This window comes from Hydra viridissima, unplaced genomic scaffold (genome assembly GCF_058129835.1).
Source record: "Hydra viridissima isolate aposymbiotic clone 2 unplaced genomic scaffold, HvirCarnegie_v1 scaffold_5, whole genome shotgun sequence".
In the NCBI taxonomy this organism is placed as follows: Eukaryota; Metazoa; Cnidaria; class Hydrozoa; order Anthoathecata; family Hydridae; genus Hydra; species Hydra viridissima.
Window position 1 is genome coordinate 8,108,530 of NW_028324304.1, and position 21,044 is coordinate 8,129,573.

Genomic DNA, 21,044 nt, shown 5'->3' on the forward strand with positions numbered 1-21,044 from the left:
TTTTACCAATTTAAAAAAAATAATAAAACTAAAATTACAAATTTCTGTTTTTTTATTAATAGTGTAAATTTAGAAATAATTTTACGATGTTTTTGCTCTAATTTAACTCCTGAATCATAAGGAATGACCTCGAAAACCAAACTACATTAGATTTCATATTTTCAACGTATGAACAGTTTTGGCAGCCATATTGGAGCATCCATTTTGAATTTTTTAAATCTGACCTCAGATTCGTAATCAGCGACCTCGAAAACCTTCGTGTAGGTAATTTGGGAATTTTGGCCACGAAATCGGGATTTCGTCCCACTGTGCGACGCATCGAATTGTAACATCATTTAACATGGTCAATGTGTTCGATGCGTCGTTAAAGATGTTAAAAAATGCATCGAAAATCCTTCATCGTTAAACAATGCATCGAAAGACTGCATCGTTAAACAATGTATCGAAAGAAAGAAAAATAAAATATAAAACAGCTAAATTCAAATCTTAAATTTTATTTAGTCATTGATATTGGTGAAGTAATTCCAAACTAAGGAAACTTTTGGTGTCTGGAAAGGAAAAAAATTTAAGTTTATAATTAGTAATCATAAAAAATCGATTAATGTATTTTCAAAGTCGACCAAATTCGACTAATACATTTGTTAAATCAACTAAGTCGACTAAAAGTTGATTTAGTTGCAACATTTTAATAAAAAAATTTTTATTATCATATACTTTAATGTTGCTTGACAATTTATTTTTTAGATGCTATGAAAAAAATAGAACTTCAAGAGAGTAAACAAAGAAACCAGGTCGTATGTAATACTGTCATAATAACACATGCTTTTGTTATATCAAGAGCATTTTCTTTGTTCATTTTTAATTCATCTGATCTATTAGATGAATTAAAAATCGAATAAACAAACAAAATTACAACCACAAAGTAGAGAAGAAAAAAAACACTGATAAGCATTTTACATCATCTTTCACAACAATTAAAGCAAAAAATTAACAAAAGCTTAACTAATAACAAAAACAGTGACGTAGATGGGTGGGGACAGATGGGGCGGCTAAATTTTTTTGGGGTAACAGATTATTAAAACTTTTTCGCATCTTTAACTGAGTATCATAACTTACTACTTAACATTTTATTTTAAAAAGCATCAATTGGTTGCTATAATGAGAAAAAGGAGCATAATCGGAAATCGAAAAAACAACTAACGTAAGTAACTTTACACCATTTTAATATTTATCTAACACATCGTAAATCGTTCAAATACATTTTTGTTTGATTAACAGTGTTCGATGCATCGAACAAACTAATTGGGTTCAATGGATTGAACAAGGTAATTGGGTTCGATGAATTGAATGCGATAAGTTGTTTCTTTCATCGAACTGATCGTCGCTCCATATTTTTAAGTTTTTCGAGAAAAGCGTGTCAGGATATTTTTCACAGATTCACTTTTTATCCTGTTTTTTGAAAGTTTTCGGGAAGATATATAGATTTGAAAAATATCATTCATAAATCTCGACTCCCTTTTCTCAGAATTTGTTTCATGAAACAGATTTAGTTCTAACAAAAAAAAACAATGAAATGCTACAAAAACACTTTTTGGTTCATTATTAAATATTTTGAGGGTTCAGAAATCAGAACACCTTTTGTAGATTTATTTTTGGCCTTTTTTTTGTTTGTTTGTTTGGTTTTTGTAAATGAATAAATATAGTTTTAAAAAGTTTTAAAAAGTTTTAAAAAGTTTTAAAAAGTTTTAAAAAGTTTTAAAAACTTTTCTTTTCACTCTGAAATAAGTTATGTAACTATATTTATTTACTAAAACACGTAACAATCAATAAAAGTTTTGTGAAAAAAAAACCTATATAAAACTTTTTTATCACAAATATTGGTTGGCCCTCACCTAGCTTAAGGCCCAGGGAACTTCCTTGCAGTTCCTTGTGAGTATCTATAATATAACCCAAAATCTATGAAGCAGTATTGAGTATTTCTGCAAATTTCACAAAATGGTAAATTTGCAATTAGAAAATTATTTAAAATTATTTTTTAACAAAAAAAAAAAAAAAAAAAAAAAATGCAACAACAGATTGTAAATTTAAGTTTATAGACATAATTTAAGGGAATAATGTTGCAAAGTCTAGACACAGAATTGGTAAATTTGATCACGTGAAGACCACGAATACATATAAACTTGTTCGACGAAAAGCTAGACACTTATGAATATCAGATGAAGTTAAAAGTTTATTAACAATCGAGAATGGTGCTGTCGAAACCTAGTCGGGTATGGAATCAGATGACATGAATGATCTAAAAGAATAATACTGCCATGTTGATCAAGTTGACGATATTCTAGAATTAGATGCAGAGACAAGAATAATAAATACGCTAAAAATAACGTAATTGCTTTAGTTGATGGTCAGGTGATGATAATGTTTGAAGTTCTTAACTGTCTTGAATATAAAATTTTTTAGAAGTTTGTTTATTACATAAATTAGTACAAACAAGTAAAAAAAATTTTAATTTCCTCTAAAAAAATTACTTGAATTGATTTAAAATTAGGATAAGCTTACTCTAGTTGATGTAAAAGTAAGAGGTCCCCTTAAATACACATAATTAATTCTTGTTTGTCGTTTCATTAACTGTATATTCATTCCGTAAGTGAAGTCTAAATATATAGTTGATATATATTATCCTAAGACTTTTATTAACTCATTTAAGCCTCGATTGAAGCAAAACACCAAACTAACTGTAAATGTTTACATATTTTTAATATACATCGGATAAGTTCGTTTCTCTAAGTCTGGTAATAAAACAAATACCAAAAAAAAATTTGTATTTAACTTCTAAACGGTATTTTAAATATTAGTTATAAGGTTAAGGTTCTGAAATTATCCGCCTTTTTTCTGGATAATCTTTCTAAGGGTCTGGCTATCGTTTCATTTCCATATCGTTATCATTCCGATATGATATCGGAAAAAAAAAATCATCGGAATGACGAGAGTTCCGGAATATACCGAGATTTAAACTAACTACAATACCGGTAAAAATTTTAATAACGATATTACGTTGTAGTCATTCCGATGACACTTTTTTTTCCGATAACATATCGGTATGATAACGATAAGGAAATGAAACGATACGCAGACCCTTAAATCTTTTATTATGCAGTGTTAAATAATATAGAAATTTATTATTTATATTAAATTCCACTATATATATAAGCCCGGTTAGCTCAGTCGGTAGAGCATCAGACTTTTAATCTGAGGGTCGCGGGTTCGAGTCCCTCATCGGGCGAATCTTTTGAAATTACAACTGCTGTAAGTTTTTGCACAAATAAAGCTCATTTCTTTTTAAGCCTATATTTCTCTTTTTTGGGAATTTATAACCCATTTTGTGAGCATATAGCATTTGGGATTAGTTGGCACAATGATTGCGGGACTAGTTGGCAGCACGTGCCAACTTATAACTTTTCGCATTGGCAAAACTGTTTTATTTTGTTTTACAGACAGCATTCCCGGCCGAACAAGAAAATTCAATTAACTAACGAAATTATTTAAAAACTATGATGCTAGTTCATTTAGAAAAATAACCGGTTATAACCGTTTATGAAGATTTCAATACAATTGCTTTGAAGTTATCTTCCCACTTAGTACTTATAATATCATATTAATATAAGATTAATATGATAACATAAATTAAGTACAAATTGTGTAACATAGATCCAGAGATTTATCAAAAGTATAAGGGGTGATTAGCGATTTAGCGATAACCCGGTTTTACGAGGTCATAGAGTCACTTCAGCCAGATTTTAATTTGGGATATTTGTTTTGTTAATGCTAATTTCTCATTGAAACCTGTCATAAAAGAACACATATGCGGAGAGTTATTCTGGATTCACTTCATATCTTTCACCAAGAATACAGAACAATTTTATTTACATCATGACATCCATTGTTCTTGATAGATAGCTAGAGAGAATAAGTGATTAGCGGTCGGATTTAGCCTTATACAAAAGTATAAGGGGTGATTAGCGATTGCTGATCACCCCTTATTACTTTTGATAAATCTCTGGATCTATGTTACACAATTTTTGTTCTTGGCTTCCAAAAGTTATAATTCAACTGTTTTTGTCTATTGAAAAACTGTTTTGAAAAAAGGATTTGGGTTATAGAACCTAAAAAAGTCTAATTTCAGAACTCAAGAGCGTTCGATATTTTTTTGATGATTTATCCAAACCTCCCGTTTGCTGATTTATATTTTTAACTCTCAAAAGATTCTCTTATAATCGTAAAACAGCGATCTTTTGATTTTAAATCTTTTAACTTTAGCCACTCATTAAAAAGCTCCTAGCAGATAATAAAATCTTAAAGTAAATTTAAAACAATAAGCTACTAAAATGACAGTTTCACACCTGCAAAATATTTATTGATGTTATGGAAACATTTTTTAAAAATGAATTAATTCAATATTTGCGACTTTTGTTCCTGTAAAGAATAAAAAGAAAAAAAAAAAAGAAAAAAAGCGTTATGTTTGATTATCTACGCGCGCGTTGAATATTACGAAATCAAAACACAAAACTTTAGCAGTTACAAAGGTAAAATATCTGAAGCAACTTGATGATATATGCGCGTAAATGCTGTCCATCTAACGACGTTTAAAGTACTGTTATGCTTGTGTGGCGCTCTTCGAATCTATTGTTAAGTATGCTAATTAAACTGTTTTAACCTCTTAATTTATTATCCCGTGTCTGACACTGAGCGGCTAGTCGGCAAATTCGGACTTGCCCGAGTTTCACACGTTCGATCGTAGTACAGAGCTATTCAAACCTTTAATGGCCGTTTCGGACCCGTTCATGACGAGTTTATTATTGGTTTTTTTTTTCTAACAATTAGAAATACTATTTTTTTGTTCAGTAACTTTTTTTTTTTAAATTATTTTACATGCATAATAAAATGATGAAGTAAAAAAAAGGATAATTTTTTTACAGTAAACTCGAAATTAATGTGTGCATTAAGTGGTTTATTGACCTTAATCAAACATTTTCTTGCTTGAATAAAAAGCTTGATTTTAGAATTGAATTTGAAATTTATTTCAGAAACTTGATTTTGAAAGTTATTACAGAAATTCTTAAGGGTTCGAAAATAATTTAACTTTGTCTTTTGTGTTTCTGATGTAAATCCCTCTTGCGGAACGTTTTTTTGGGGATTAATGATGTTAATGTTTTTATGCTTTGTATTTTTTCCTTTTCTTGAATAAATTTTGGTTCTAAAGAAAAGTTCTTACAAACCTGAAAATTCTCAGGATCCTCAGTGAAGCATGCATCCTAAATGCAATCAATCAGAGCAACTTAGCCGTTAAATACAAGTAATAAGAGCAGCTAGAAACAAAATATAAAAGTGGAGATCATCTTTTTTCACTCGCAGATGAAGTTTAGATTTTGGGATCCGTTTGTGCACTTTATTTAAATAATCATTTTAAAAATTAATTTACATTAAAAATACAAAATATTAAAGATAGGACGACCAAACTCATGAAGGCGTAAAATTTGTTTTTAGGATGTATTCACAAATTTACAAAGTGATTGAAAAAGATTAAGATAAATTTTTGAAAAAAGGTGTCAAGCAATTCAAACATTAAAACAAAACAAAACAAAACAGAAAACGCGGTTTTTCACTAACATAATCAAACACCGGGCTTTCGCTGCTTATTTATCACAGGTGAGAATTCCATAAAGAATTCTGTATCCTCCTTATTTTATGAAACATTTGATATACTTTTATTTTCAGCATTATAAAAACGAGTAGAAGAATTGAAAAGGAGGGGCATTTCTCATTATCCGTCTAGAACCAACAACTTTGCGTCTCCTGCAAAAAGTATACCGGATTTTATTATTACAGAAAAACCAGATATTGCATCTTGTGGTGCTGATGTAATGTGACGCTGATGCAGGGTTAACTATTTAAGTGGTGCTTATCGTCGATTTTGTTTCAGGCTTGCTGTTAGTTGCCATTGGTTTTATTCTAAGTTTTTGTAGTAATTATTGCCTATGGTCGCTAGGTCGTGGGATGTCGTTAATTGAGATTTTAAACATTTTAAGCAATCCATTATTTAATGGTGAAAGCTATTTATTTAAAGACAAAAGGCAAATGTATCAATAAAGATTCATGGCTTATTTTCAAAAGTGAAAAAACGGTTCTATTAATACTGTTTGTATTGCAAATTTTCGTTTCTAACAATACACTTTGTTTAACGAATTTTTAAAATAAATCTAACTCGTGTATTTTTCATAGAACAAGGCTTTTCATAGAACAAGGCAAGTGTTTAGCATTCATCGAATACAAAAAGATCATTTCCTAGTGTCTGCGACTTCATTTAAATTTTGGAATTTTAAGGTAAAGTTTTTTTTCTTTCGTGTTTTTATCGTTCGATTTGACGTAGTCACTTCTTATTATTCCTTTTTTTTAATTTCGAGCGTTAAATTAGCAAATAGAAATTTATATTCGAAATTTTATTTAGGATTAAAAAGTTTTTTTATCCGGTAGATCATACTAGTTTATGATAACTTTTATTCAGAACTAAGGAACGTGTCATCTTTAAAAAAAGTGCTCAACTATTTTTTCAAGTTATTTAGATCTTCTTGCTTTTATTTATAACTGATATGCACAGCCTTTTGAATGATGGAGAAATTTTTCAAATAAATTTTTGGTCATCCTGTAAATTTTATTTACTTACAGAATGGTTGTTTTCTTAGTCATCATGAAGATACTTTACATATTTGCGGCAATTTTAAATGGAACTGGTTTATATCTAATGTTAAAGAAGAGCAACACCAAAATGGATTTTACTCAACGTTGTATAATTACCAATCTTTGTATAAGTGACTTATGTATGAGCATCTCGCTTGCAGTATACTTATTTCAACTCTCAAATGCGAAATTAAGTAAAGTTGTAGAGACTTTGTCTGACATTTTCAGGTTTACATTTTATTTGGCGACGTTATGGCTTGTAATTGATAGGTATTTGCACATGAAGTTAAGCTTAAGGTATGTTCTCTACTGGTCGCCAAAGAAAACAGTTTTCATGTCATTGATGTTATGGAGTTTTTCTGTATTAGGCGGACTTTTATGGAATAGTTATTGGATGTACTCTGGAATTACAGTATGGGTCCTTTATGCTGTAATGGATCTAGTTATTATATCGTTCTCTGCGTTTGTTTACGCTTACGCTCTAGTGTTACTAATAAATCAGACAAAGAAGCTTCGTTCAAACCAAGCCAACAGAAGTATATCGAAAGGATTGTCAATTTCTGTTTTTATTATCTTGTCGCATGTAGTGCTACTTGCTGTTCCTAATTTAATACAGCTTATTCGGAAAAACCAAAAGTTTAGTAAAGAATTGACGTTGTATGTCCAACTTTGCTTTCCGATTTGTTTATGTACTGATGCGCTGATCTACATTTACGTATCTCCTCAAGTTCGCAAATCGCTTCGAAATAAGTTTAAAACTCTGCGCCAATTAGTGATTGATCGATACCAGAATTTTACCGAAATCAAAACTAACTCTAATCATATATTAACTAACTCTGAAAACTATTCCGACTAATGGTGAAAACCGATGCCAATGCCAATATGTTACTATATCCTTTTACCAAGGCAGACATTTTTTTACGAATTTATTATCATTATTAGAAAAGTGCAGTTTTGAGATTTTTTTGCAAAATAATAATGTAAAAGCCGATTTCTCTCGTTAATAATAATATCTCCAGCGATAACAAGGCTTCAACATTTGTTGATTTTGGTGGTGGTATGATATTTCTCTAAATTAACTTGCGATAAATTGTCCTTGCTGTTGCAATTTAAACTTCCAAGCATTTTGTCGAAATGAAATTGTCTAAACTTTTTTAAGTTTTAATTTTTTTAGAGGATAAATTTTGAGTTTTTCCTCTTTTTGTGGCTGAGTAAAAGAAAGGATAAGTTTTGAGTTTTTCCTCTTTTTGAGGCTGAGTAAAAGTAAGGAGCGGAAAAAGTAGCACTTGTATTGTGGATCAAGTTGAAGCAGCATTGATATGTTTTCTCAATTCAAAGATTGATCTTGCGTGGTTTTTTTCTCAGAAAAAGCCAATGTCGAGGAATTTTTTTAAAATTGATATGAATTAATAAAAGCATCATGTCCAAACAACATGTCCAGACAATTTTTAATGGAGATTTCAGTCGCGTATCTGGTTCTTGTTTCATAAAATTACTTTTAAAAACAATTTTCAGTTTTTTTAACTGTTAAAATATTTCTTTCTTGTACATATTTAGCAGAATGCAAGGCATGGTTCAAAGAACAAATTATCATATTACTAAAAAGATGATTATGTTTGTAAAACATGATTCAATACTGTTTGCTTTCATTCGTGTTAATTGCTTTAAGTTTGTAATTTTGTATTTAAACTAATAAAAACTTAAAAAAAAATCTACGTATTTAATATGAAATCAAACAATAAAAGTAGATTTTAGAGAAAAATGCTAAAAAAGGAGGTTGGAAAATTAAGATATGTGAAATCCAACTTTGTCAGGGATCTCATAATGAGGTGTTGGTAGGGCCGTGCCTCTATCCCTTTATATTTGCCAGCTAAAACTAATTTTTTAGAAATTTATTTTAAAGAACAATTCTATGAAGTCACCTTTTTTTCATTAATTATTTTTTACATTAAAAAGACGCACACAAAAATTAATTATTTAAACAACGGTGTATATTTAATTATCTAGACAACGATGTATAAAAAAATGAAAATGTGAAAATCTAAATCAAAATATAATATAAAGACAAAGATCATTTAAAAAACTTTGATCTTGACACAGAAACAGAAACAAAAAGTAGTTTTTATAATGCGTAAAACATTTTTTTGGTATCACGTGTACGACATTTATTCCAGGGGGAAAATCGCTTTTTTTTCCCCAAGTTCAAGAATTTGAATATTAATTTGAATTTATTGCCGAGTATAATTGGAAATTTGCTATTGTGTGGCAATTTATCCTTTCTAGACAACTCATTTTTATTACTAAAACGGTTTTCTAGTCAATTATTCATGGCTAGAAAAATAGGTTAAAATAGGTTAAAAGGCTAGAATAGGCTGCAAGAAACTTTTCTCTTATTCATAGCTTTTGGTTAAAAGTTTTAACAATGGATACGATAATGAGAATCAACGGATTCGTTCAATTTTAAGATTAAACAATAACTGTTCAGAGAAGGTGCACTTCTGGGTTAACATTCCGCATCTTTTCTCTTTTAAAATATCCGTGTGGGGCGTCTATTTAAACCTTATGTCGAAAAAAGTGATGTGGTAAAAAATTCATTGAAAAATAATATCCGTTGTAGAAAGCTTTCTTTAGTAGAAAATTTACTTTTTTTTTATTTTGAATTTACATTCACTTAGTTTAACTTTCTTTCTTTTTAATTTTTCTTACTTTCTTAATTTAACTTACTTTCACTTAATTTAGATTTAATTTTGCATAATTATTTCATTGTAACAATTTTTAAATTGTATATAGACCTTAAATAGACTGTTACTTTTGTTTGGTGAGTATTTAGAGGTTTAAGAAGAAAAATAATCTAAAGTTATCAAAGTCTTACATTGGCGTCCATTGAAATTCTGGGACTAGTTTTCATTCAACTACCTTTTCTAAATCATGTTGAAATTTGGAACTATCAAAGGATTAAGAACTCATAGCGTCACAACTGAGTGAGATAAACTGTGTGAAAAAGGAGCAAAGCTATCAGATTCGGTAACTCATTGAAAATGAATATTTCATTAAAATAATCTCAGGGCTAGAAAGGGATGGTTGGTTATCATTCAAAGTCGTTGTTAATAAGAAAGCAAAGAATTACACAACAATTATCCAGTAACTATAGGAGAGTTATGAAGCACTTGGTTGCAGCATAAACACCAAGTTGAGCTCTCTGCATAGGTATCCTGCTAACTTCCCAGAAAACTTTAATGACTTCAGTGATAAGCGAGGCGAATGATTCCAAAGACATTCAAATTTCAATTGAATTTTCTATTGTAAACTTTTAAAATGTTTTAAATAGTAAGTGCACATTTGCTAAATCCAATATTTTTATGATTTTTGAGACAAAGCATCCTGAAGATTTAAAAGCTGACGGGGTAGAGAAAAACTAGGATCATTTTATAATTCAAAAATTCAAATTTTTTTTGCTAACTAAATCAGAAAATCGGTTCCATAAGAGTAATAAACTCCAACTTAAATGATTTACATGGTAAATTAATATCATTAATTTTATTATTTTGTTTATGGAAACGAGTTCTCCGCCATAAAAAGTTCGTTTTTTGATCCGCTAAAATCTAAATTTACCATCAACAGCAATTTTAATGCTTTGATAATAACTTTTTAAACTTTGTAAAATTTGAAATTAAAGAAACTTAAGAGATAGTGAACTCAAGTCGTTTTTTTTTTTTTTTTTTTTTTTTAAAGTTTTATTTCTCAAATAAAAACTTTAAAACAAGCGGGTCCCTGAAGTTAAATTTTAAATATAAATAGCTAAGCATTATTTCATCAGGTGTAAAAGATAACTGTAGCAATATTATTCGAATAAAAAATTCATCAAGCGTCAAAGCTGAACAAAAAAAAATATGCAGTGATTAAAAAAAACTGGCGAAAGCAATAAAAAAACAACTAAAATACAGAATTCACAAAAATACAGAACTCACAAAAATACAGAGCTCACGAAAATTTTTAAACTTTTTAAACATTTCAAATATAAAAAATGAGCTCTAATCATTTTTATATTTATCTGAAGTGCAAATCCATAGAGCTGGTCATTTAGATGAAACAGCAACTTTAAAGATAATAAACCCCAATAGGCAGATTATAACTGTTAACAATGCCTGAATAATTATTGTTAATCCCGAGAAAGATGGCAGCTCTACACGCACTCCTTTCTCCTCGCAAATGCTTTCATAAACATTCGTGGCAAAATTCTGACAGTTGTTGAAAAACAAGCTGTGCGACTGGGCTGCTAGTTTTCGACAATGTAAATCAATTTCATCGATCTCCAACGTGGTGCGCCCGACCATTTCAAACGAAATAGTGTTGTGAAATTCTTTAGCCTTCATGCGTATATAATCTCCCGAAAAAAGCCCAATATTGACAAGATGCAAGCAATATTTATTGATAAGAAGAATGTAATGACCAGGAGCGTGTTTAATGTAATTTTTAGTTTTTAACAAATAAATATCATTTCTTAAAGGATCATCTACTCGGAACTCCACATCTTTCTTTATAAGATCAATCTTGTCGTATTGCAAGTTGAATCCAATTTTGTTGTTAACAAGAGCCCAAATCCCCTTTGAGTGATAGTAATCGAATAACAATTTGTTCCTCATATTAAATATTGATACATTAAGACTCTTTCGATATGTTGTAACAATATCAATTTCAACAGGTTGCAAAGATCGAAAAGCTAGTGTAATACCTGTCATCATTGTAGCACGCTCGTTTCTATTACATCGACTTAACATGTCTTTGCCAATTAAGGCTACTAAAAGATAATCTAAATTTTTAGGGAGAACCAGTTCTTCTCTTTTACAGTCTTCTCGCGAAGTGATCAAAAACTGTTGAGCCTGCTGAAAATACCCCTTTTCAGCTTTAACATCAGAATCAAGCGAATCACGGCAAAAGAAGGCTATGTGTTTTTCTTCGGCTAGTCTGCCAAGCATTTCTATAAATTCCATTTGGTCTCCCATCTTTCCTTTTATTACGTCGTAAATATAAGCTCACAAATTGCAAGTTTCAATTGAACGTAAAAAGTTTAAGTAGCAAATATGAAACTTTAAGTGGCAAATATGAAACTTTAAGTAGCAAATATGAAACTTTAGGATCCTTAATGGTTAACATTTTTTTCAATTATTTTTTTAAAACGAAAGTTTATTCTAAATCCTCTATTGTGATCGCCTCCTTCTCAGTTGCTATTAAGCTCTGTTCTCACACTTTACGCAAAATATTTTATAATGTTTTATTTATAAAATTGCAAGCATGTTGAACCATTGCTTAAAAGATTTATTTACTTTTTTCTTTTTAACGACTCAGACAAATTTTTTATGATTAGGTAATCATTTAAAATAACTTTATTTGAACATCACAAGACTGAGTCACTTAAACCTCTAAATACTCACCAAACAAAAAGTTTAAAACTTCTGATTACAAAATGCTCACTCCAATTTAGTTGTTCATACGATAAAAAGTGTTTACATTTTTACATCCTTTAGTCTTCTGCCTCAAACATTTATTAGATAAATACTTAATTTACCAGCTTTTCTATTTTGTTTACTTTGATTGTCACAGCATGGTCATACATCAATTTTAGTTAAGCACAATGAGCTAAGAGGTCTACGAAGCCTCAAAAATGACTTATGATATTTTAACTTCACTTTCTTTTTCCCTTTCACCCACTTACACTGTTCTCTTTCAACCAAATTTATTCATACAAACAAGAAATACAAGAAATACAAAAAATGCATCTTTATCATATGGTGCTGAAAAAAGGCCCAAATATGCCATTGACGTTGCTTTGTGTCGAAAGCTGGTTTAATATCGGTTTTGATATCGAAAGGTGGTTTAATCACCTGTCGACTGTTGATTTATTTTAAAATGTTTTTCGAAATAGTTAACCTCCGTCTTAACATTATGTCTATATAAACTTATTTCAGTTTCGTGCTCTTGTTTTTCTAAAGACGTTTATAATTTTCAATTTTTTCTTTTAAGAGACATAAAAACTGTAAAAATTGTGAAGAGTTTTTTTGGTTGTAGGTTGGAAATTTAAAGAAGGAAGAGAAGTAAGAGAAAAAAACGACTTTTAACATATTTCTTTTTGTTTACAAAAAGCTTCAAAAATGAATAGAACATCTGTGACACAAAAGGCTTCAAATGAGAAGGTTAAAGGGGCGGTAAGGGTTGAGCAATAATGGATGCAAACAGAAAAATTATATATTATGCGAAAATATATTCAAATGTAACAATAGTGACAGCCAAAACTGTCAATACAAAAAAGGCTAAAAAAACTCGAGTGTTACGGGTGTTAGGGATGTTTAGGTAATATGTAGAGAAAAATAAATATATCTAATTATGTGCATAAAAACGTTTTTTTTACGGTGTAAATCCAAATGTTGTAAATAATTCAAGTTAGGCAAAGTTTTTAGTGATATCTCCAATATTTTAGTGATATCTCCAATATTTTAATGATATCTCCAGTATATATTTTTCTCTAAATTTAGTTTCAACTATACAGATAGGATTTAAACATATAACTTCAACTTTTGAATTCATGTTTTCAATAACTAAGAAAATGCGGTTGGATTGTCTTGTTCATTCAAGTATTTATTTAGAGCATCTATGGATTTTTTTTTAAATGAGGTACTTACTATTAGCCTTATTTCATCCTGCAGTTGAAGTCTTGGGGGAAAAAATAGTAGCGAATAATACTAGAAAAGGAGAGTTCTGGGACAAAACCATTTTTCATCGCCGTTATGAAATTTTTGTATAATCGCGGGTTGAAAATTTTCTGGGACAAAATGACTTTTTTTCATGATCGTTGTGAATTTTTTGATAATCGCGGGGTTGAAAAATTTTTCTTGGAGAAAAGTTCCCGACGATGACGAGAAAACGTTTTATTTTTTCATGACGTGATAAAACGCGTAATGAAAAAAACTTTAATTTTTGTAAAGGTGTTTAAATCTTGCCAGAAAAAATTCTTTTTTTCTTTGTTCTTGTATTTGTTCTTGTTCTAGAATTGATTTGTACATTTTAATTTCACGCCATCCTACTCCTTTGTTAATTAAATATTCAATTTGGTCAAGTGTTTTTATACTTCTAATTTTTCCGTCCTCATTTCGCAATATTCTAGTTTTTTCGTTCATTTTATTATGCCAAGAAAATTATTTAACTCAAAATTTTTTTTTACAAAATTAAATTTAAAAAAGGGACGTTTGAGGGCGGAGAGTTTGGTTCAAGAGGCAACTAAGATAGGATAGGTACATATTTTCAATCTCTTTTTAAGTAAAATCTATCTTCTACTGAGCTTCCTGTGACCCAGGGTGTTAAAAACAGCCCGTCTCCTTTTCCATTATTTTTGGGGTGAGCTAAACCATTTCCAACAATTTTTTCTATCAAAGTGGGTGCAAGAGCTCCCAATAAAGGTAAAAGAAAAGGAAGAAATCCTCCGTCTACTTTTGTGTTGTGTTTTACTTGAGTTTTTCTCGTTTTCATTCCATTTCCTACAATTTTGTCAATCATATTGGAACCAAGAGAAGAGGCAACCCCGCCCAAAGCGGCCTTACCAAAAACTGGGGCGGCTTTAGCTGCAACCCTTCCCAATAAAGGTAAAAGAGCACCAAGAAATCCTCCTTCTACTCTTGCGTTGTGTTCCAATTAAGTTTTGCTCATTTTTATGGTGACTCCAACTCCTCGATTGAGAGCGTCAACAATTTTTCGATGTTGGCTTTCTGTTAAAAGTAAAACGTCGTTTCCGTGTAAATTATCTTTTGAAATACGGATGCTCGCGAGTTTTCCTTCAATGATTGATTTTTTTATTTTATCGATCTGTCCCTGAGACACATTTAATTTGACACTGATATATTTGCTCATTTTTTTAAATGCCGGAAAAAATATTTATTTCACTTCTCGAATGTGATAACGGACCGTGATGTCCTCTCCGCGAAAGTCGATTAAATTTCCGTTTTGATCGACAACGCGTGTGATCATCGTGGAAATTTCTGGTACTTTTACAGGGAGGTAAACCAAATGGGTGGGTCTTTCGATGATTTTAAAACCAGGACCTCCAGCTGGGTAAAAGGAGTAAATGCAATTTAATTGCGAGCCGTTGATGTATGCCGACCCGATAACGTTGTTGACGATTCTGATCGTGTTGACGTTCGTAATTCTGACAATGTCGTCGGACTCGTATTCGGAATTGGAGTCTAATTGTCTTTTTGTGAAACCCAAAAGCGAGGCGATGCTGTTTTTCACGTTTAAATCCATCAAATAATTTAATCCAAGTTTGATGGTTGATTTTAAAGTGTTTGAATTGGATCCAAGTTTGATGTTTTCGGGGGAGTAGCTGATTTTATTTGCGGCAACTTAGCTTGCGCTTTGAGACGCGTAATTTTTGATTGTGTTTGAGACTGTTTTTTGCAAATAATTGTTGATGTCGATAATGTCGTAGCTTCCTTCTGGAATGACGACGTTTTCCCAATTTCCTCCGTTGTTCATGCTGTACCGGAAAGAATTGTTTTTGCTGGTAATGTTTGGAAAGCTGCTGCACGTCTCAAGACCGAGAAAAGCCATCTCATAATTTTTCCCTTTTTCAAAAACGATTTTGTCCAAAAATTCTGTTATTATTATGTTGGATGTTCCATCCACATCGATGATTATGCCTGACATTTTTTTAAATGGACGAAAATTTTTTTTAAATGGATTCTTTTGGTAAACAAAAAATGTCAAGTCCGATTCGATATTTTCCCTCGTTTTTTTTTGACGATAAATCGATAACAGCAAATCCGTGAGGTTCAGACCAGCAATCCTTGCTAAATTTTTTGAAAACTTCTATTGACATATCGTTCGAAACGTGATCTCGATAAATATGGTTAATATTATTACCATCTTGAGGAAAGAGGCAAATAAAGTTGGCATTTTCTCGTATGGTTTGTCTTGGGAGCATAAAATAATTTTGAGCAAGGTAAAAGCAGTCGACGTTGAAGTGTCTTCCTCTGATGAAATATTTTTCACACTTGTTTTGTTTGGTAAATTGCAAATCGTCAAAGATCATTAAATTGTTTTTTGTTGAATCGAGATCTTCAGGTTCAGGCACATCGTCAGCCGTTTCAAAAAATTGACACTCCATGTCCTCGGAATAATATTTTGAAAGGTCGTCAATGACGCATTCAGGGTTTAAATTTAATTTTTCAATTTCTTTTTGTACCTTGAACAAATCGAGAATAATATTTTTTGGTAATTTTTTTTCGAACGAACTTTTCAGTATTTTGTACTCGGGTTGGAAAAGAGATTTTCCAAAAACTTGTAAATGGTTGTAATCTAACCATCCAGGTTTTAACAGCAAATTTAGAAGGAGCGTTGTTTTTCCACAACCTGATTTTCCGACGATGATTCCTCGAATGCTTCTTGGTAAAAGTTCGTTGTTGTTCCTTTTGTTTTTTCCAATATTCCATGACAAATCGGTTATTTCCATTTTTTTTAATTTAAAAATATTTATTTTAAAAAAAAAATGTACTGCGTCAAATGTAAAAGGAAAACAGAAACGACAAATTTGAGCAACGAAGTCTCAAAAAATAATCGAAATATGCTCAAAGGGACTTGTGATGCTTGCGGAACGACAAAATGTCAATTTACTTCTTCGGTGACAAAAGGGGGAGACTTGGTCGAATCGATCAACAATTTTTCAAAAAAAATAAAGCTTCCGTGGGCAAAATTTCCAGGAGAAATGCACATTCCAGGAATGAATTTTGCAGGTCCTGGCACAAACCTGGACAAAAGGCTGACATCCACCGACATGTACCAAGAGTGGAGCGAACCGGTGGACCGAGTGGACAATGCAGCGTACCACCACGATTTGGCCTATAAATATTTAAACGACGTTCAAAGCAGAACTTTGGCAGATCAAATGATGCTTGAAAAAATGAACTCCATTCCAAACCCCACTCAAAAAGAAATAAACGAAAGAAAACTTATCGCGCCAATCATCAAAGCCAAAGCTAAATTCGGACTGGGTGTCTCTGCTAAAAAAAAAATTTTTTCAAGTTTAAAATGGACGGATCAGCTTGCAGAGGAGCTTCACAAACCGGTCATTTGCCATTTTAAAAAAAAAAAGTGTTTGTGAACGACTTTGATGAAATATGGGCTGCCGATTTGGTTGACTTGCAATCGTTTTCAAAATTCAACAATGGTGTAAAATATTTGCTCATGGTGATCGACGTGTTTTCAAAGTATGGGTGGATCGTAACGTTGAAAAGCAAAACGGGTCTTGAAGTGGCTGAAGCGTTGAAAAAGATTTTTGGTGAAAGAAAATGTGTAAAAATGTGGGTGGACAAAGAAAAAGAATTTTACAACAAGCACGTGAAAGCGTTGGGTGTTCAATTATATTCCACTGAAAACGAGGAAAAAAGCTGTGTCGTCGAGCGATGGAACAGAACGATGAAAGAAAAAATGTTTAAATATTTTTCAGCCAACAGCACCAATAAATATACTGACGTTTTGGATGAAACGGTAAAAAATTACAACAGCACAAAACACTCTTCCATAAAAATGACTCCAATTGAAGCAAGCGAGGAAAAGAATAAAAATATGGTCTGGATGAACCTGAATGGAAAGATGCAAAAAGAAAGACCAGAACCGAAATTTTTAATGGGAGATAAAGTGAGGATCACAAAAAAGAAGACCAATTTTGAAAAAGGGTACACGCCGAGATGGACCGAGGAGGTTTTTACAGTGTCAAAAATTAAGCGAACGGATCCACCTACGTATAAAATCGCTGACGCCAACGGTGAAGACATTCAAGGCACTTTTTACGAGCAGGAAATGCAAAAGACGCATCAAGAAATATTTAGAATTGAAAAAATAATTCGCAGAACAAAAAGCAAATCACTGGTCAAATGGAAAGGATATCCAGACTCGTTCAACTCATGGGTGGATAATAAAGAATTGATCCGTTTGAAAAAAATGATATAAAAAAATTTTCTTTTCTTTTTAAAAAGATGAATTTTGTTACGATTGAAAATTTTGACGAGAGCAAATTATCGGTTGGAGAAATTTATTCCGTAACCAAACCAATTCAGTACCAACAGATTCCGCTTTTTTATGAGTACCCCTCTGGAAAAGGACCTTTTATTTTAAGAAACCCCGTTTCGTTTTCTCTGGGTGTGTTTGAGAATTGCAGTTTTGGAACGAACGAACTGGAGGGATATTCATGTCCTTTCTCGGTTTCAACGAAAAAAACGGAATGAACGAAAAAGAAAAAAAGTTTATCGAGGCGACTGAAAAAATATCAAAATTTCTTCGCGAAAACGTCAAGGAAATGATTCCCACTTTGAAAAAAGGAGGAAGAACGAAAAAAATAACAACGGAGGATTTATCCAATTTTAAAAACAAATCTGAAAATCCAAACGCAGCGCCCATTTTTTTCGGAAAATTGTTTACAAAGAAAAGCGAAAAAAACATTGAATTTCTTCTTTGTTTTTCAAAAAGAAAACGAAAGAGTTTGTGAAAGCGAATCCTTTGGAATATGTTCGACAAAAGTGCTACGCCGTTGCCTCTTTGAAAATTGAAGGTGTTTTTGTCGGGGCGCAGATCGAGTCCATTCAGGTTAGAATTCCAGAAGTGGTCATTGCAAAAAATGCACCTTCAGTTCAAAGCATCATGGGTGACGATTTGGATTTAGGAGAAATGGAATCTGACGAAGAAATGTGAAAATACTAAGAAAAAAATGAAAATAAAATGAGTTAAAACATGTTCTTTTCATATTAAAAAATGCATGCCCCTCACAAGTTTTTTAAAAATGTTGCCTCAGCAAAAAAACACATCGATTCTAATTTGGAAATTTCGAAATTGTATTTGGGACATATGGATGAGAGAATCAAAGAGTTGGAAAGAATCAAAGAGTTGGAAAGATTCAAAGATTTGGAAAATTTAGTGGAAAGAATCAAAGAGTTGGAAAATTTGGTAGAAATAATAAAAAATTTGCAAAAAAAAACATCGCAAAATATTATTGTGGTAAAAAAAAATTTGGATCATCCAAATTGTTTTAACATAAGCGGTTATCATGAGATTTTTGCTCTGAAAGACATTAAATTTGCTACTCTTTCTCACACGCCAATATCGTTGTCCGTTGGATTGAATTTTGACAAAGGAATTGCTGTCGTCACTTTGATGAACAAAGTAAGCGATCAATTGAACTTTTACAAAAACGATGCTATTTTTTCAGAATCTGTGGACGACGTCACTTTGGATGTAAGCAACAACAGTACCAATGACGTTATAGTCAAAAAAAGGCGAAAAGCTTTGCAAAATAAATCACATCGATTCGAATTAAAAAAATCTGTCTTTGTTAAAAAGATGGAGATAATAAAAAACACTGAAAAAATTTACCCAGTTCTTCCAACAGCACCATCCGACGGAGGCCATGTTTACAGGCTTCAAAAAATAAGCGAGATCCAAAAAGAAATGGAGGATGAAAAAGTGAAAAGAATGGCTTTGAGCAAAAAGTACCATCGAGCGGCAAAAATTATTCGTTTCGCAGACGATGGGTTGCAAATGGTGTGCATTGCTTTGGGAATTACAGGTATTGCACTTTTGTCAACCGTCGTTGCCACTCCAGTTTCGATTGCGTGCGAGGGGATTGCGGTTGGAATGGGTGCTTTGTCCATTTTCGGAAATCAACAAAACAAAAAAATGATGCTGAAGGCCGAAAAGCACGAAAAAATAAAAGTTCTTTCAGAGTCAAAATTGAACACGATTAGCGACCACATTTCAAAATCGCTCATGGACGGATTTGTGAGCGATTCTGAATACGAATTAATTTTCAGCGAGCTTCAAAAATTTAAAACCATGACCGAAGAAATCCGATCAAAAACAAAAAGCAGCATTGATGAATTGGCTAAAGAGTCATTGATCCAAAAAGGAAGAGAAGAAGCCATTTAAGCATTTAACAAACTTTTTCAAAAAATTTAAAATTTTTTTCACGGATTCGTAAGAGAAAAAACAAGAAAAACACAAACGAGTTTTCGTTTTTGTTTAAGTTTTTTTTCTCAGTATTTTAAAAAATGGAATTCTTTAAAATACATGACCCAAAAAAGAGAGATGAGATTGTAAAAAATTATATGGCCAACAGGGAAAAAATTTACAATGAGAGCCTCAACGCGAATATTTCAGATGCAAATTATCAGAATGATTTGTCCAAGTTTTTTAAGCCGCTCATCGAAAGCAGCGAAAAAGTAAAAACGAGATAAAGAGCATCGCATACAAAGAGGTTGGAAACAGTCCACTGGCTTTGACTTACCCAGAAAGCGAGACGCCTTCTGAAAGTTTAAAAAGTGCTGAAAAAACTTTTGGAAAAATGAATGTTGGAAATATAGCATTGGAATATTTGTCAAAATACGCAGCCAAAAAATTTTCTGCAGACAGAGTTTTTGGAATTCACGCAAAAGAACGCGGAAAAATGTTTATTGGAAACAAAGAAATTTTTATCGATGAAAACGACATCATTATTGATGGAGAAAAGTACTATGGGACGATAGGTTTTTGGGAGTTGATCACAAGATCCAGGCCTGATATAACAAAGGTAACAAACGAGGACTTGGAAAATTATGAAAAAATACTGGTCGAAACGCATGCAATGGAGAGAGAAGGGAAACCAACCGTACCAAAAGCTTCGAGAAGCGAAAAGTGGGATAAGATTGTTTCAAAGTTTTGGGAAAGAAATTACACAAAAACGAGGGGAATAAAAGGTCGTGGAGTGATCATTCTTCAGAGCGATCCAAATGCTCTTGTGCAAAGACTTAGTTTAAGCATCGCCACTGGTCATGCTGGAAATATTGCATCGAGAAACGAAGCTGTTGCCATTTGTGACGAGCTTTTGAGGCAGGGGGAAATCAACAAAGAGCAATACCTATCGATTCAAAAATACATCGAGTCGTGAAACACGATGGCGAATTAAAAAAATATTTTCTCATTTTAAAAATGCTTATTGTGAACAACAGAAGATATATAAAAAAGAACGTTGTCGGAGGTGGAGGAATCGTTGACACGTTTAAAAATTTTTTGAGGAGAATGATAGCTTCAAACGCATCGAAATCGTCTCTTCATTTATTAAGAAAAGCAGCTGCAAGCGAAATCGGAAGAGAAGCGATCACCGCCGCCAATTCTGCCGGAAAAGAATTGGCATCTTCAGCCATATCAACAGCCAAAGACGTTGCCATCGATAAAGGAAAAATAGCGATTGAAAAAGTTTACGCCAAGACGAGGACGGTGAATCCAAACCAATTGGC

General features: G+C 31.8%; 1 long non-coding RNA gene and 1 other non-coding gene across 4 annotated transcripts; both read left to right on the forward strand.

Annotated features, from left to right (window-relative positions):
- The first annotated feature begins 3,210 nt into the window (after positions 1 to 3,210).
- Positions 3,211 to 3,283, forward strand: Trnak-uuu (transfer RNA lysine (anticodon UUU)). Its single transcript has one exon. It is a non-coding gene; the product is annotated as a tRNA-Lys (tRNA).
- Positions 3,284 to 5,672: 2,389 nt separating this feature from the next.
- LOC149888405 (uncharacterized) lies at positions 5,673 to 8,369 on the forward strand. 3 transcript variants are annotated; one of them, XR_016453047.1, is made up of 3 exons: positions 5,673 to 5,706; positions 6,280 to 6,381; positions 6,724 to 8,369. It is a non-coding gene; the product is annotated as an uncharacterized LOC149888405 (long non-coding RNA). The 3 variants fall into 3 exon arrangements; XR_016453046.1 differs by lacking the exon at positions 5,673 to 5,706 and having other exon boundaries at positions 5,874 to 6,381; positions 6,724 to 7,941; positions 7,988 to 8,369; XR_016453045.1 differs by lacking the exon at positions 5,673 to 5,706 and having other exon boundaries at positions 5,874 to 6,381.
- Positions 8,370 to 21,044: the final 12,675 nt, after the last annotated feature.